The sequence below is a fragment of the Eleutherodactylus coqui genome, chromosome 11 (assembly GCF_035609145.1).
Source record: "Eleutherodactylus coqui strain aEleCoq1 chromosome 11, aEleCoq1.hap1, whole genome shotgun sequence".
Taxonomy (NCBI): Eukaryota; Metazoa; Chordata; class Amphibia; order Anura; family Eleutherodactylidae; genus Eleutherodactylus; species Eleutherodactylus coqui.
In genome coordinates this window covers 57,111,796-57,125,896 of record NC_089847.1, presented here as the reverse complement: position 1 = coordinate 57,125,896, position 14,101 = coordinate 57,111,796, and the positions used below count along the sequence as shown (strand labels likewise).

At 42.4% G+C, this 14,101-nt stretch overlaps 11 non-coding genes across 11 annotated transcripts; 6 read left to right on the top strand and 5 right to left on the bottom strand.

Moving 5' to 3' along the window:
• Positions 1–321: 321 nt before the first annotated feature.
• TRNAT-AGU (transfer RNA threonine (anticodon AGU)) lies at positions 322–395 on the top strand. Its single transcript has one exon. It is a non-coding gene; the product is annotated as a tRNA-Thr (tRNA).
• A 1,476-nt stretch (positions 396–1,871) lies between these two features.
• Positions 1,872–1,953, bottom strand: TRNAS-GCU (transfer RNA serine (anticodon GCU)). Its single transcript has one exon. It is a non-coding gene; the product is annotated as a tRNA-Ser (tRNA).
• Positions 1,954–3,681: 1,728 nt separating this feature from the next.
• Positions 3,682–3,755, top strand: TRNAT-AGU (transfer RNA threonine (anticodon AGU)). The gene has a single exon. It is a non-coding gene; the product is annotated as a tRNA-Thr (tRNA).
• A 356-nt stretch (positions 3,756–4,111) lies between these two features.
• TRNAS-GCU (transfer RNA serine (anticodon GCU)) lies at positions 4,112–4,193 on the bottom strand. Its single transcript has one exon. It is a non-coding gene; the product is annotated as a tRNA-Ser (tRNA).
• A 608-nt stretch (positions 4,194–4,801) lies between these two features.
• On the top strand, positions 4,802–4,875 carry TRNAT-AGU (transfer RNA threonine (anticodon AGU)). The gene has a single exon. It is a non-coding gene; the product is annotated as a tRNA-Thr (tRNA).
• Positions 4,876–8,161: 3,286 nt separating this feature from the next.
• On the top strand, positions 8,162–8,235 carry TRNAT-AGU (transfer RNA threonine (anticodon AGU)). Its single transcript has one exon. It is a non-coding gene; the product is annotated as a tRNA-Thr (tRNA).
• A 356-nt stretch (positions 8,236–8,591) lies between these two features.
• TRNAS-GCU (transfer RNA serine (anticodon GCU)) lies at positions 8,592–8,673 on the bottom strand. The gene has a single exon. It is a non-coding gene; the product is annotated as a tRNA-Ser (tRNA).
• A 2,168-nt stretch (positions 8,674–10,841) lies between these two features.
• TRNAS-GCU (transfer RNA serine (anticodon GCU)) lies at positions 10,842–10,923 on the bottom strand. The gene has a single exon. It is a non-coding gene; the product is annotated as a tRNA-Ser (tRNA).
• Positions 10,924–11,531: 608 nt separating this feature from the next.
• On the top strand, positions 11,532–11,605 carry TRNAT-AGU (transfer RNA threonine (anticodon AGU)). Its single transcript has one exon. It is a non-coding gene; the product is annotated as a tRNA-Thr (tRNA).
• Positions 11,606–13,081: 1,476 nt separating this feature from the next.
• On the bottom strand, positions 13,082–13,163 carry TRNAS-GCU (transfer RNA serine (anticodon GCU)). The gene has a single exon. It is a non-coding gene; the product is annotated as a tRNA-Ser (tRNA).
• Positions 13,164–13,771: 608 nt separating this feature from the next.
• On the top strand, positions 13,772–13,845 carry TRNAT-AGU (transfer RNA threonine (anticodon AGU)). The gene has a single exon. It is a non-coding gene; the product is annotated as a tRNA-Thr (tRNA).
• The last annotated feature ends 256 nt before the right edge of the window (positions 13,846–14,101 follow it).

The following is a 14,101-nucleotide window of genomic DNA, read 5'->3' as shown; positions in this document are numbered from 1 at the left end:
GATTACATACCTATGGAGAAATTATCCATGTCTTTTCCAAAAAGGATCGTCCCAAGCCGATTTCATTTAGAATTGTCACGATGCAAAATGACAGAGAACTGCATGCTGCTGCCAAGTATGTGATGGGACTCGACTTCCTTGCTGTTCTATAGTGGTAGCCACCTGAAACTACATGCTGCATAGGATCTGTTCACACTTAATTTGCCATCTCTGTGACAAATAGCAAAACTTAGAACCACTCCTCAAAATCATCCTACATTTAAAAATTCTTCTCCTGGATCATCCTTGCCATCTTTCTGGTTTTCCACAGCTTTACTCATGGGCGCTGTGGCTTAGTTGGTTAAAGCGCCTGTCTAGTAAACAGGAGATCCTGAGTTCAACTCTCAGCAGTGCCTTGTTCTCTTATTCTGCTCAATAATCAGCTTTTTTTTCCAAAAGGGAGATGTTCACTAGCCAATGACATTAAAGATGCTCGTCCCACATCCCTAGAATACTCCACCCGAGTGGCAAAGAGTCAGCTCTGGTTTAGTTTTAACAAGTAGATGGTTGCAACGTTTTGCAAAATCTAGGATGGCATAAGGCACGATAAATTAGAGGTGCCGATTCACTATTGCCTGACTGATACGCTACATAATGCCTGTAAATATGTTTATAGACTTCAATAGCATCCTTCTTGAACGGTGATGGTAAATTTTCTTCCTCGGTGCATTGCTTGCGCTGAGCATAGAGAATTTTCCAAAAAGGAATCATACGACGAGGATGGGATTGGAACCCATGCGTGCAGAGCACAATGGATTAGCAGTCCATCGCCTTAACCACTCGGCCACGCCGTCAACAAAAGTACTTTTACCGAACCCACATTTGGAAAACAGTCGTGATGATTCTTAGGCTTCATTTTCTTTCCACATGCAACAGCGCCGTACATCAGACATTGGCTCAGCAGGTCTTGTTTTACATCCAACGTGATGACCCATGCTAATGGCATAAATACTAAACATTCAGTCCTCTCTGCTTCTCATTTATGTTGGCATTTCCCTAGCATTCCCTAAATCTGTCAATTCTGCCTTCTATCTAACTTTTAAAGTAAAACAGGCCACAATTCATGCAAGGCAAATGCATGGATTACATACCTATGGACAAATTATCCATGTCTTTTCCAAAAAGGATCTTCCCAAGCCGATTTCATTTAGAATTGTCACGATGCAAAATGACAGAGAACTGCATGCTGCTGCCAAGTATGTCATGGGACTCGACTTCCTTGCTGTTCTATAGTGGTAGCCACCTGAAACTACATGCTGCATAGGATCTGTTCACACTTAATTTGCCATCTCTGTGACAAATAGCAAAACTTAGAACCACTCCTCAAAATCATCCTACATTTAAAAATTCTTCTCCTGGATCATCCTTGCCATCTTTCTGGTTTTCCACAGCTTTACTCATGGGCGCTGTGGCTTAGTTGGTTAAAGCGCCTGTCTAGTAAACGGGAGATCCTCAGTTCAACTCTCAGCAGTGCCTTGTTCTCTTATTCTGGTCAATAATCAGCTCTTTTTTCCAAAAGGGAGATGTTCACTAGCCAATGACATTAAAGATGCTCGTCCCACATCCGTAGAATACTCCACCCGAGTGGCAAAGAGTCAGCTCTGGTTTAGTTTTAACAAGTAGATGGTTGCAACGTTTTGCAAAATGTAGGATGGCATAAGGCACGATAAATTAGAGGTGCCGATTCACTATTGCCTGACTGATACGCTACATAATGCCTGTAAATATGTTTAGAGACTTCAATAGCATCCTTCTTGAACGGTGATGGTAAATTTTCTTCCTCGGGGCATTGCTTGCGCTGAGCATAGAGAATTTTCCAAAAAGGAATCATACGACGAGGATGGGATTCGAACCCATGCGTGCAGAGCACAATGGATTAGCAGTCCATCGCCTTAACCACTCGGCCACCCCGTCAACAAAAGTACCTTTACCGAACCCACATTTGGAAAACAGTCGTGATGATTCTTAGGCTTCATTTTCTTTCCACATGCAACAGCGCCGTACATCAGACATTGGCTCAGCAGGTCTTGTTTTACATCCAACGTGATGACCCATGCTAATGGCATAAATACTAAACATTCAGTCCTCTCTGCTTCTCATTTATGTTGGCATTTCCCTAGCATTCCCTAAATCTGTCAATTCTGCCTTCTATCTAACTTTTAAAGTAAAACAGGCCGCAATTCATGCAAGGCAAATGCATGGATTACATACCTATGGAGAAATTATCCATGTCTTTTCCAAAAAGGATCGTCCCAAGCCGATTTCATTTAGAATTGTCACGATGCAAAATGACAGAGAACTGCATGCTGCTGCCAAGTATGTGATGGGACTCGACTTCCTTGCTGTTCTATAGTGGTAGCCACCTGAAACTACATGCTGCATAGGATCTGTTCACACTTAATTTGCCATCTCTGTGACAAATAGCAAAACTTAGAACCACTCCTCAAAATCATCCTACATTTAAAAATTCTTCTCCTGGATCATCCTTGCCATCTTTCTGGTTTTCCACAGTTTTGCTCATGGGCGCTGTGGCTTAGTTGGTTAAAGGGCCTGTCTAGTAAACAGGAGATCCTGAGTTCAACTCTCAGCAGTGCCTTGTTCTCTTATTCTGCTCAATAATCAGCACTTTTTTCCAAAAGGGAGATGTTCACTAGCCAATGACATTAAAGATGCTCGTCCCACATCCCTAGAATACTCCACCCGAGTGGCAAAGAGTCAGCTCTGGTTTAGTTTTAACAAGTAGATGGTTGCAACGTTTTGCAAAATGTAGGATGGCATAAGGCACGATAAATTAGAGGTGCCGATTCACTATTGCCTGACTGATACGCTACATAATGCCTGTAAATATGTTTAGAGACTTCAATAGCATCCTTCTTGAACGGTGATGGTAAATCTTCTTCCTCGGGGCATTGCTTGCGCTGAGCATAGAGAATTTTCCAAAAAGAAATCATACGACGAGGATGGGATTCGATCCCATGCGTGCAGAGCACAATGGATTAGCAGTCCATCGCCTTAACCACTCGGCCACCCCGTCAACAAAAGTACCTTTACCGAACCCACATTTGGAAAACAGTCGTGATGATTCTTAGGCTTCATTTTCTTTCCACATGCAACAGCGCCGTACATCAGACATTGGCTCAGCAGGTCTTGTTTTACATCCAACGTGATGACCCATGCTAATGGCATAAATACTAAACATTCAGTCCTCTCTGCTTCTCATTTATGTTGGCATTTCCCTAGCATTCCCTAAATCTGTCAATTCTGCCTTCTATCTAACTTTTAAAGTAAAACAGGCCACAATTCATGCAAGGCAAATGCATGGATTACATACCTATGGAGAAATTATCCATGTCTTTTCCAAAAAGGATCGTCCCAAGCCGATTTCATTTAGAATTGTCACGATGCAAAATGACAGAGAACTGCATGCTGCTGCCAAGTATGTGATGGGACTCGACTTCCTTGCTGTTCTATAGTGGTAGCCACCTGAAACTACATGCTGCATAGGATCTGTTCACACTTAATTTGCCATCTCTGTGACAAATAGCAAAACTTAGAACCACTCCTCAAAATCATCCTACATTTAAAAATTCTTCTCCTGGATCATCCTTGCCATCTTTCTGGTTTTCCACAGTTTTGCTCATGGGCGCTGTGGCTTAGTTGGTTAAAGCGCCTGTCTAGTAAACAGGAGATCCTGAGTTCAACTCTCAGCAGTGCCTTGTTCTCTTATTCTGCTCAATAATCAGCACTTTTTTCCAAAAGGGAGATGTTCACTAGCCAATGACATTAAAGATGCTCGTCCCACATCCCTAGAATACTCCACCCGAGTGGCAAAGAGTCAGCTCTGGTTTAGTTTTAACAAGTAGATGGTTGCAACGTTTTGCAAAATGTAGGATGGCATAAGGCACGATAAATTAGAGGTGCCGATTCACTATTGCCTGACTGATACGCTACATAATGCCTGTAAATATGTTTAGAGACTTCAATAGCATCCTTCTTGAACGGTGATGGTAAATTTTCTTCCTCGGGGCATTGCTTGCGCTGAGCATAGAGAATTTTCCAAAAGAAAATCATACGACGAGGATGGGATTCGAACCCATGCGTGCAGAGCACAATGGATTAGCAGTCCATCGCCTTAACCACTCGGCCACCCCGTCAATGAAAGTACTTTTACCGAACCCACATTTAGAAAACAGTCGTGATGATTCTTAGGCTTCATTTTCTTTCCACATGCAACAGCGCCGTACATCAGACATTGGCTCAGCAGGTCTTGTTTTACATCCAACGTGATGACCCATGCTAATGGCATAAATACTAAACATCCAGTCCTCTCTGCTTCTCATTTATGTTGGCATTTCCCTAGCATTCCCTAAATCTGTCAATTCTGCCTTCTATCTAACTTTTAAAGTAAAACAGGCCACAATTCATGCAAGGCAAATGCATGGATTACATACCTATGGACAAATTATCCATGTCTTTTCCAAAAAGGATCGTCCCAAGCCGATTTCATTTAGAATTGTCACGATGCAAAATGACAGAGAACTGCATGCTGCTGCCAAGTATGTGATGGGACTCGACTTCCTTGCTGTTCTATAGTGGTAGCCACCTGAAACTACATGCTGCATAGGATCTGTTCACACTTAATTTGCCATCTCTGTGACAAATAGCAAAACTTAGAACCACTCCTCAAAATCATCCTACATTTAAAAATTCTTCTCCTGGATCATCCTTGCCATCTTTCTGGTTTTCCACAGTTTTGCTCATGGGCACTGTGGCTTAGTTGGTTAAAGCGCCTGTCTAGTAAACAGGAGATCCTGAGTTCAACTCTCAGCAGTGCCTTGTTCTCTTATTCTGCTCAATAATCAGCTTTTTTTTCCAAAAGGGAGATGTTCACTAGCCAATGACATTAAAGATGCTCGTCCCACATCCCTAGAATACTCCACCCGAGTGGCAAAGAGTCAGCTCTGGTTTAGTTTTAACAAGTAGATGGTTGCAACGTTTTGCAAAATGTAGGATGGCATAAGGCACGATAAATTAGAGGTGCCGATTCACTATTGCCTGACTGATACGCTACATAATGCCTGTAAATATGTTTAGAGACTTCAATAGCATCCTTCTTGAACGGTGATGGTAAATTTTCTTCCTCGGGGCATTGCTTGCGCTGAGCATAGAGAATTTTCCAAAAAGGAATCATACGACGAGGATGGGATTCGAACCCATGCAAGCAGAGCACAATGGATTAGCAGTCCATCGCCTTAACTACTCGGCCACCCCGTCAACTAAAATACCTTTACCGAACCCACATTTGGAAAACAGTCGTGATGATTCTTAGGCTTCATTTTCTTTCCACATGCAACAGCACCGTACATCAGACATTGGCTCAGCAGGTCTTGTTTTACATCCAACGTGATGACCCATGCTAATGGCATAAATACTAAACATTCAGTCCTCTCTGCTTCTCATTTATGTTGGCATTTCCCTAGCATTCCCTAAATCTGTCAATTCTGCCTTCTATCTAACTTTTAAAGTAAAACAGGCCACAATTCATGCAAGGCAAATGCATGGATTACATACCTATGGACAAATTATCCATGTCTTTTCCAAAAAGGATCGTCCCAAGCCGATTTCATTTAGAATTGTCACGATGCAAAATGACAGAGAACTGCATGCTGCTGCCAAGTATGTCATGGGACTCGACTTCCTTGCTGTTCTATAGTGGTAGCCACCTGAAACTACATGCTGCATAGGATCTGTTCACACTTAATTTGCCATCTCTGTGACAAATAGCAAAACTTAGAACCATTCCTCAAAATCATCCTACATTTAAAAATTCTTCTCCTGGATCATCCTTGCCATCTTTCTGGTTTTCCACAGCTTTGCTCATGGGTGCTGTGGCTTAGTTGGTTAAAGCGCCTGTCTAGTAAACGGGAGATCCTCAGTTCAACTCTCAGCAGTGCCTTGTTCTCTTATTCTGCTCAATAATCAGCTCTTTTTTCCAAAAGGGAGATGTTTACTAGCCAATGACATTAAAGATGCTCGTCCCACATCCGTAGAATACTCCACCCGAGTGGCAAAGAGTCAGCTCTGGTTTAGTTTTAACAAGTAGATAGTTGCAACGTTTTGCAAAATGTAGGATGGCATAAGGCACGATAAATTAGAGGTGCCGATTCACTATTGCCTGACTGATACGCTACATAATGCCTGTAAATATGTTTAGAGACTTCAATAGCATCCTTCTTGAACGGTGATGGTAAATTTTCTTCCTCGGGGCATTGCTTGCGCTGAGCATAGAGAATTTTCCAAAAAGGAATCATACGACGAGGATGGGATTCGAACCCATGCGTGCAGAGCACAATGGATTAGCAGTCCATCGCCTTAACCACTCGGCCACGCCGTCAACAAAAGTACTTTTACCGAACCCACATTTGGAAAACAGTCGTGATGATTCTTAGGCTTCATTTTCTTTCCACATGCAACAGCGCCGTACATCAGACATTGGCTCAGCAGGTCTTGTTTTACATCCAACGTGATGACCCATGCTAATGGCATAAATACTAAACATTCAGTCCTCTCTGCTTCTCATTTATGTTGGCATTTCCCTAGCATTCCCTAAATCTGTCAATTCTGCCTTCTATCTAACTTTTAAAGTAAAACAGGCCACAATTCATGCAAGGCAAATGCATGGATTACATACCTATGGACAAATTATCCATGTCTTTTCCAAAAAGGATCTTCCCAAGCCGATTTCATTTAGAATTGTCACGATGCAAAATGACAGAGAACTGCATGCTGCTGCCAAGTATGTCATGGGACTCGACTTCCTTGCTGTTCTATAGTGGTAGCCACCTGAAACTACATGCTGCATAGGATCTGTTCACACTTAATTTGCCATCTCTGTGACAAATAGCAAAACTTAGAACCACTCCTCAAAATCATCCTACATTTAAAAATTCTTCTCCTGGATCATCCTTGCCATCTTTCTGGTTTTCCACAGCTTTGCTCATGGGCGCTGTGGCTTAGTTGGTTAAAGCGCCTGTCTAGTAAACGGGAGATCCTCAGTTCAACTCTCAGCAGTGCCTTGTTCTCTTATTCTGGTCAATAATCAGCTCTTTTTTCCAAAAGGGAGATGTTCACTAGCCAATGACATTAAAGATGCTCGTCCCACATCCGTAGAATACTCCACCCGAGTGGCAAAGAGTCAGCTCTGGTTTAGTTTTAACAAGTAGATGGTTGCAACGTTTTGCAAAATGTAGGATGGCATAAGGCACGATAAATTAGAGGTGCCGATTCACTATTGCCTGACTGATACGCTACATAATGCCTGTAAATATGTTTAGAGACTTCAATAGCATCCTTCTTGAACGGTGATGGTAAATTTTCTTCCTCGGGGCATTGCTTGCGCTGAGAATAGAGAATTTTCCAAAAAGGAATCATACGACGAGGATGGGATTCGAACCCATGCATGCAGAGCACAATGGATTAGCAGTCCATCGCCTTAACCACTCGGCCACCCCGTCAACAAAAGTACCTTTACCGAACCCACATTTGGAAAACAGTCGTGATGATTCTTAGGCTTCATTTTCTTTCCACATGCAACAGCGCCGTACATCAGACATTGGCTCAGCAGGTCTTGTTTTACATCCAACGTAATGACCCATGCTAATGGCATAAATACTAAACATTCAGTCCTCTCTGCTTCTCATTTATGTTGGCATTTCCCTAGCATTCCCTAAATCTGTCAATTCTGCCTTCTATCTAACTTTTAAAGTAAAACAGGCCACAATTCATGCAAGGCAAATGCATGGATTACATACCTATGGACAAATTATCCATGTCTTTTCCAAAAAGGATCGTCCCAAGCCGATTTCATTTAGAATTGTCACGATGCAAAATGACAGAGAACTGCATGCTGCTGCCAAGTATGTGATGGGACTCGACTTCCTTGCTGTTCTATAGTGGTAGCCACCTGAAACTACATGCTGCATAGGATCTGTTCACACTTAATTTGCCATCTCTGTGACAAATAGCAAAACTTAGAACCACTCCTCAAAATCATCCTACATTTAAAAATTCTTCTCCTGGATCATCATTGCCATCTTTCTGGTTTTCCACAGTTTTGCTCATGGGCGCTGTGGCTTAGTTGGTTAAAGCGCCTGTCTAGTAAACAGGAGATCCTGAGTTCAACTCTCAGCAGTGCCTTGTTCTCTTATTCTGCTCAATAATCAGCACTTTTTTCCAAAAGGGAGATGTTCACTAGCCAATGACATTAAAGATGCTCGTCCCACATCCCTAGAATACTCCACCCGAGTGGCAAAGAGTCAGCTCTGGTTTAGTTTTAACAAGTAGATGGTTGCAACGTTTTGCAAAATGTAGGATGGCATAAGGCACGATAAATTAGAGGTGCCGATTCACTATTGCCTGACTGATACGCTACATAATGCCTGTAAATATGTTTAGAGACTTCAATAGCATCCTTCTTGAACGGTGATGGTAAATTTTCTTCCTCGGGGCATTGCTTGCGCTGAGCATAGAGAATTTTCCAAAAAGGAATCATACGACGAGGATGGGATTCGAACCCATGCGTGCAGAGCACAATGGATTAGCAGTCCATCGCCTTAACCACTCGGCCACCCCGTCAACAAAAGTACCTTTACCGAACCCACATTTGGAAAACAGTCGTGATGATTCTTAGGCTTCATTTTCTTTCCACATGCAACAGCGCCGTACATCAGACATTGGCTCAGCAGGTCTTGTTTTACATCCAACGTGATGACCCATGCTAATGGCATAAATACTAAACATTCAGTCCTCTCTGCTTCTCATTTATGTTGGCATTTCCCTAGCATTCCCTAAATCTGTCAATTCTGCCTTCTATCTAACTTTTAAAGTAAAACAGGCCACAATTCATGCAAGGCAAATGCATGGATTACATACCTATGGAGAAATTATCCATGTCTTTTCCAAAAAGGATCGTCCCAAGCCGATTTCATTTAGAATTGTCACGATGCAAAATGACAGAGAACTGCATGCTGCTGCCAAGTATGTGATGGGACTCGACTTCCTTGCTGTTCTATAGTGGTAGCCACCTGAAACTACATGCTGCATAGGATCTGTTCACACTTAATTTGCCATCTCTGTGACAAATAGCAAAACTTAGAACCACTCCTCAAAATCATCCTACATTTAAAAATTCTTCTCCTGGATCATCATTGCCATCTTTCTGGTTTTCCACAGTTTTCCACAGTTTTGCTCATGGGCGCTGTGGCTTAGTTGGTTAAAGCACCTGTCTAGTAAACAGGAGATCCTGAGTTCAACTCTCAGCAGTGCCTTGTTCTCTTATTCTGCTCAATAATCAGCACTTTTTTCCAAAAGGGAGATGTTCACTAGCCAATGACATTAAAGATGCTCGTCCCACATCCCTAGAATACTCCACCCGAGTGGCAAAGAGTCAGCTCTGGTTTAGTTTTAACAAGTAGATGGTTGCAACGTTTTGCAAAATGTAGGATGGCATAAGGCACGATAAATTAGAGGTGCCGATTCACTATTGCCTGACTGATACGCTACATAATGCCTGTAAATATGTTTAGAGACTTCAATAGCATCCTTCTTGAACGGTGATGGTAAATTTTCTTCCTCGGGGCATTGCTTGCGCTGAGCATAGAGAATTTTCCAAAAAGAAATGATACGACGAGGATGGGATTGGAACCCATGCGTGCAGAGCACAATGGATTAGCAGTCCATCGCCTTAACCACTCGGCCACGCCGTCAACAAAAGTACTTTTACCGAACCCACATTTGGAAAACAGTCGTGATGATTCTTAGGCTTCATTTTCTTTCCACATGCAACAGCGCCGTACATCAGACATTGGCTCAGCAGGTCTTGTTTTACATCCAACGTGATGACCCATGCTAATGGCATAAATACTAAACATTCAGTCCTCTCTGCTTCTCATTTATGTTGGCATTTCCCTAGCATTCCCTAAATCTGTCAATTCTGCCTTCTATCTAACTTTTAAAGTAAAACAGGCCACAATTCATGCAAGGCAAATGCATGGATTACATACCTATGGACAAATTATCCATGTCTTTTCCAAAAAGGATCTTCCCAAGCCGATTTCATTTAGAATTGTCACGATGCAAAATGACAGAGAACTGCATGCTGCTGCCAAGTATGTCATGGGACTCGACTTCCTTGCTGTTCTATAGTGGTAGCCACCTGAAACTACATGCTGCATAGGATCTGTTCACACTTAATTTGCCATCTCTGTGACAAATAGCAAAACTTAGAACCACTCCTCAAAATCATCCTACATTTAAAAATTCTTCTCCTGGATCATCCTTGCCATCTTTCTGGTTTTCCACAGCTTTACTCATGGGCGCTGTGGCTTAGTTGGTTAAAGCGCCTGTCTAGTAAACGGGAGATCCTCAGTTCAACTCTCAGCAGTGCCTTGTTCTCTTATTCTGGTCAATAATCAGCTCTTTTTTCCAAAAGGGAGATGTTCACTAGCCAATGACATTAAAGATGCTCGTCCCACATCCGTAGAATACTCCACCCGAGTGGCAAAGAGTCAGCTCTGGTTTAGTTTTAACAAGTAGATGGTTGCAACGTTTTGCAAAATGTAGGATGGCATAAGGCACGATAAATTAGAGGTGCCGATTCACTATTGCCTGACTGATACGCTACATAATGCCTGTAAATATGTTTAGAGACTTCAATAGCATCCTTCTTGAACGGTGATGGTAAATTTTCTTCCTCGGGGCATTGCTTGCGCTGAGCATAGAGAATTTTCCAAAAAGGAATCATACGACGAGGATGGGATTCGAACCCATGCGTGCAGAGCACAATGGATTAGCAGTCCATCGCCTTAACCACTCGGCCACCCCGTCAACAAAAGTACCTTTACCGAACCCACATTTGGAAAACAGTCGTGATGATTCTTAGGCTTCATTTTCTTTCCACATGCAACAGCGCCGTACATCAGACATTGGCTCAGCAGGTCTTGTTTTACATCCAACGTGATGACCCATGCTAATGGCATAAATACTAAACATTCAGTCCTCTCTGCTTCTCATTTATGTTGGCATTTCCCTAGCATTCCCTAAATCTGTCAATTCTGCCTTCTATCTAACTTTTAAAGTAAAACAGGCCGCAATTCATGCAAGGCAAATGCATGGATTACATACCTATGGAGAAATTATCCATGTCTTTTCCAAAAAGGATCGTCCCAAGCCGATTTCATTTAGAATTGTCACGATGCAAAATGACAGAGAACTGCATGCTGCTGCCAAGTATGTGATGGGACTCGACTTCCTTGCTGTTCTATAGTGGTAGCCACCTGAAACTACATGCTGCATAGGATCTGTTCACACTTAATTTGCCATCTCTGTGACAAATAGCAAAACTTAGAACCACTCCTCAAAATCATCCTACATTTAAAAATTCTTCTCCTGGATCATCCTTGCCATCTTTCTGGTTTTCCACAGTTTTGCTCATGGGCGCTGTGGCTTAGTTGGTTAAAGCGCCTGTCTAGTAAACAGGAGATCCTGAGTTCAACTCTCAGCAGTGCCTTGTTCTCTTATTCTGCTCAATAATCAGCTTTTTTTTCCAAAAGGGAGATGTTCACTAGCCAATGACATTAAAGATGCTCGTCCCACATCCCTAGAATACTCCACCCGAGTGGCAAAGAGTCAGCTCTGGTTTAGTTTTAACAAGTAGATGGTTGCAACGTTTTGCAAAATGTAGGATGGCATAAGGCACGATAAATTAGAGGTGCCGATTCACTATTGCCTGACTGATACGCTACATAATGCCTGTAAATATGTTTAGAGACTTCAATAGCATCCTTCTTGAACGGTGATGGTAAATTTTCTTCCTCGGGGCATTGCTTGCGCTGAGCATAGAGAATTTTCCAAAAAGAAATGATACGACGAGGATGGGATTGGAACCCATGCGTGCAGAGCACAATGGATTAGCAGTCCATCGCCTTAACCACTCGGCCACGCCGTCAACAAAAGTACTTTTACCGAACCCACATTTGGAAAACAGTCGTGATGATTCTTAGGCTTCATTTTCTTTCCACATGCAACAGCGCCGTACATCAGACATTGGCTCAGCAGGTCTTGTTTTACATCCAACGTGATGACCCATGCTAATGGCATAAATACTAAACATTCAGTCCTCTCTGCTTCTCATTTATGTTGGCATTTCCCTAGCATTCCCTAAATCTGTCAATTCTGCCTTCTATCTAACTTTTAAAGTAAAACAGGCCACAATTCATGCAAGGCAAATGCATGGATTACATACCTATGGACAAATTATCCATGTCTTTTCCAAAAAGGATCTTCCCAAGCCGATTTCATTTAGAATTGTCACGATGCAAAATGACAGAGAACTGCATGCTGCTGCCAAGTATGTCATGGGACTCGACTTCCTTGCTGTTCTATAGTGGTAGCCACCTGAAACTACATGCTGCATAGGATCTGTTCACACTTAATTTGCCATCTCTGTGACAAATAGCAAAACTTAGAACCACTCCTCAAAATCATCCTACATTTAAAAATTCTTCTCCTGGATCATCCTTGCCATCTTTCTGGTTTTCCACAGCTTTACTCATGGGCGCTGTGGCTTAGTTGGTTAAAGCGCCTGTCTAGTAAACGGGAGATCCTCAGTTCAACTCTCAGCAGTGCCTTGTTCTCTTATTCTGGTCAATAATCAGCTCTTTTTTCCAAAAGGGAGATGTTCACTAGCCAATGACATTAAAGATGCTCGTCCCACATCCGTAGAATACTCCACCCGAGTGGCAAAGAGTCAGCTCTGGTTTAGTTTTAACAAGTAGATGGTTGCAACGTTTTGCAAAATGTAGGATGGCATAAGGCACGATAAATTAGAGGTGCCGATTCACTATTGCCTGACTGATACGCTACATAATGCCTGTAAATATGTTTAGAGACTTCAATAGCATCCTTCTTGAACGGTGATGGTAAATTTTCTTCCTCGGGGCATTGCTTGCGCTGAGCATAGAGAATTTTCCAAAAAGGAATCATACGACGAGGATGGGATTCGAACCCATGCGTGCAGAGCACAATGGATTAGCAGTCCATCGCCTTAACCACTCGGCCACCCCGTCAACAAAAGTACCTTTACCGAACCCACATTTGGAAAACAGTCGTGATGATTCTTAGGCTTCATTTTCTTTCCACATGCAACAGCGCCGTACATCAGACATTGGCTCAGCAGGTCTTGTTTTACATCCAACGTGATGACCCATGCTAATGGCATAAATACTAAACATTCAGTCCTCTCTGCTTCTCATTTATGTTGGCATTTCCCTAGCATTCCCTAAATCTGTCAATTCTGCCTTCTATCTAACTTTTAAAGTAAAACAGGCCGCAATTCATGCAAGGCAAATGCATGGATTACATACCTATGGAGAAATTATCCATGTCTTTTCCAAAAAGGATCGTCCCAAGCCGATTTCATTTAGAATTGTCACGATGCAAAATGACAGAGAACTGCATGCTGCTGCCAAGTATGTGATGGGACTCGACTTCCTTGCTGTTCTATAGTGGTAGCCACCTGAAACTACATGCTGCATAGGATCTGTTCACACTTAATTTGCCATCTCTGTGACAAATAGCAAAACTTAGAACCACTCCTCAAAATCATCCTACATTTAAAAATTCTTCTCCTGGATCATCCTTGCCATCTTTCTGGTTTTCCACAGTTTTGCTCATGGGCGCTGTGGCTTAGTTGGTTAAAGCGCCTGTCTAGTAAACAGGAGATCCTGAGTTCAACTCTCAGCAGTGCCTTGTTCTCTTATTCTGCTCAATAATCAGCTTTTTTTTCCAAAAGGGAGATGTTCACTAGCCAATGACATTAAAGATGCTCGTCCCACATCCCTAGAATACTCCACCCGAGTGGCAAAGAGTCAGCTCTGGTTTAGTTTTAACAAGTAGATGGTTGCAACGTTTTGCAAAATGTAGGATGGCATAAGGCACGATAAATTAGAGGTGCCGATTCACTATTGCCTGACTGATACGCTACATAATGCCTGTAAATATGTTT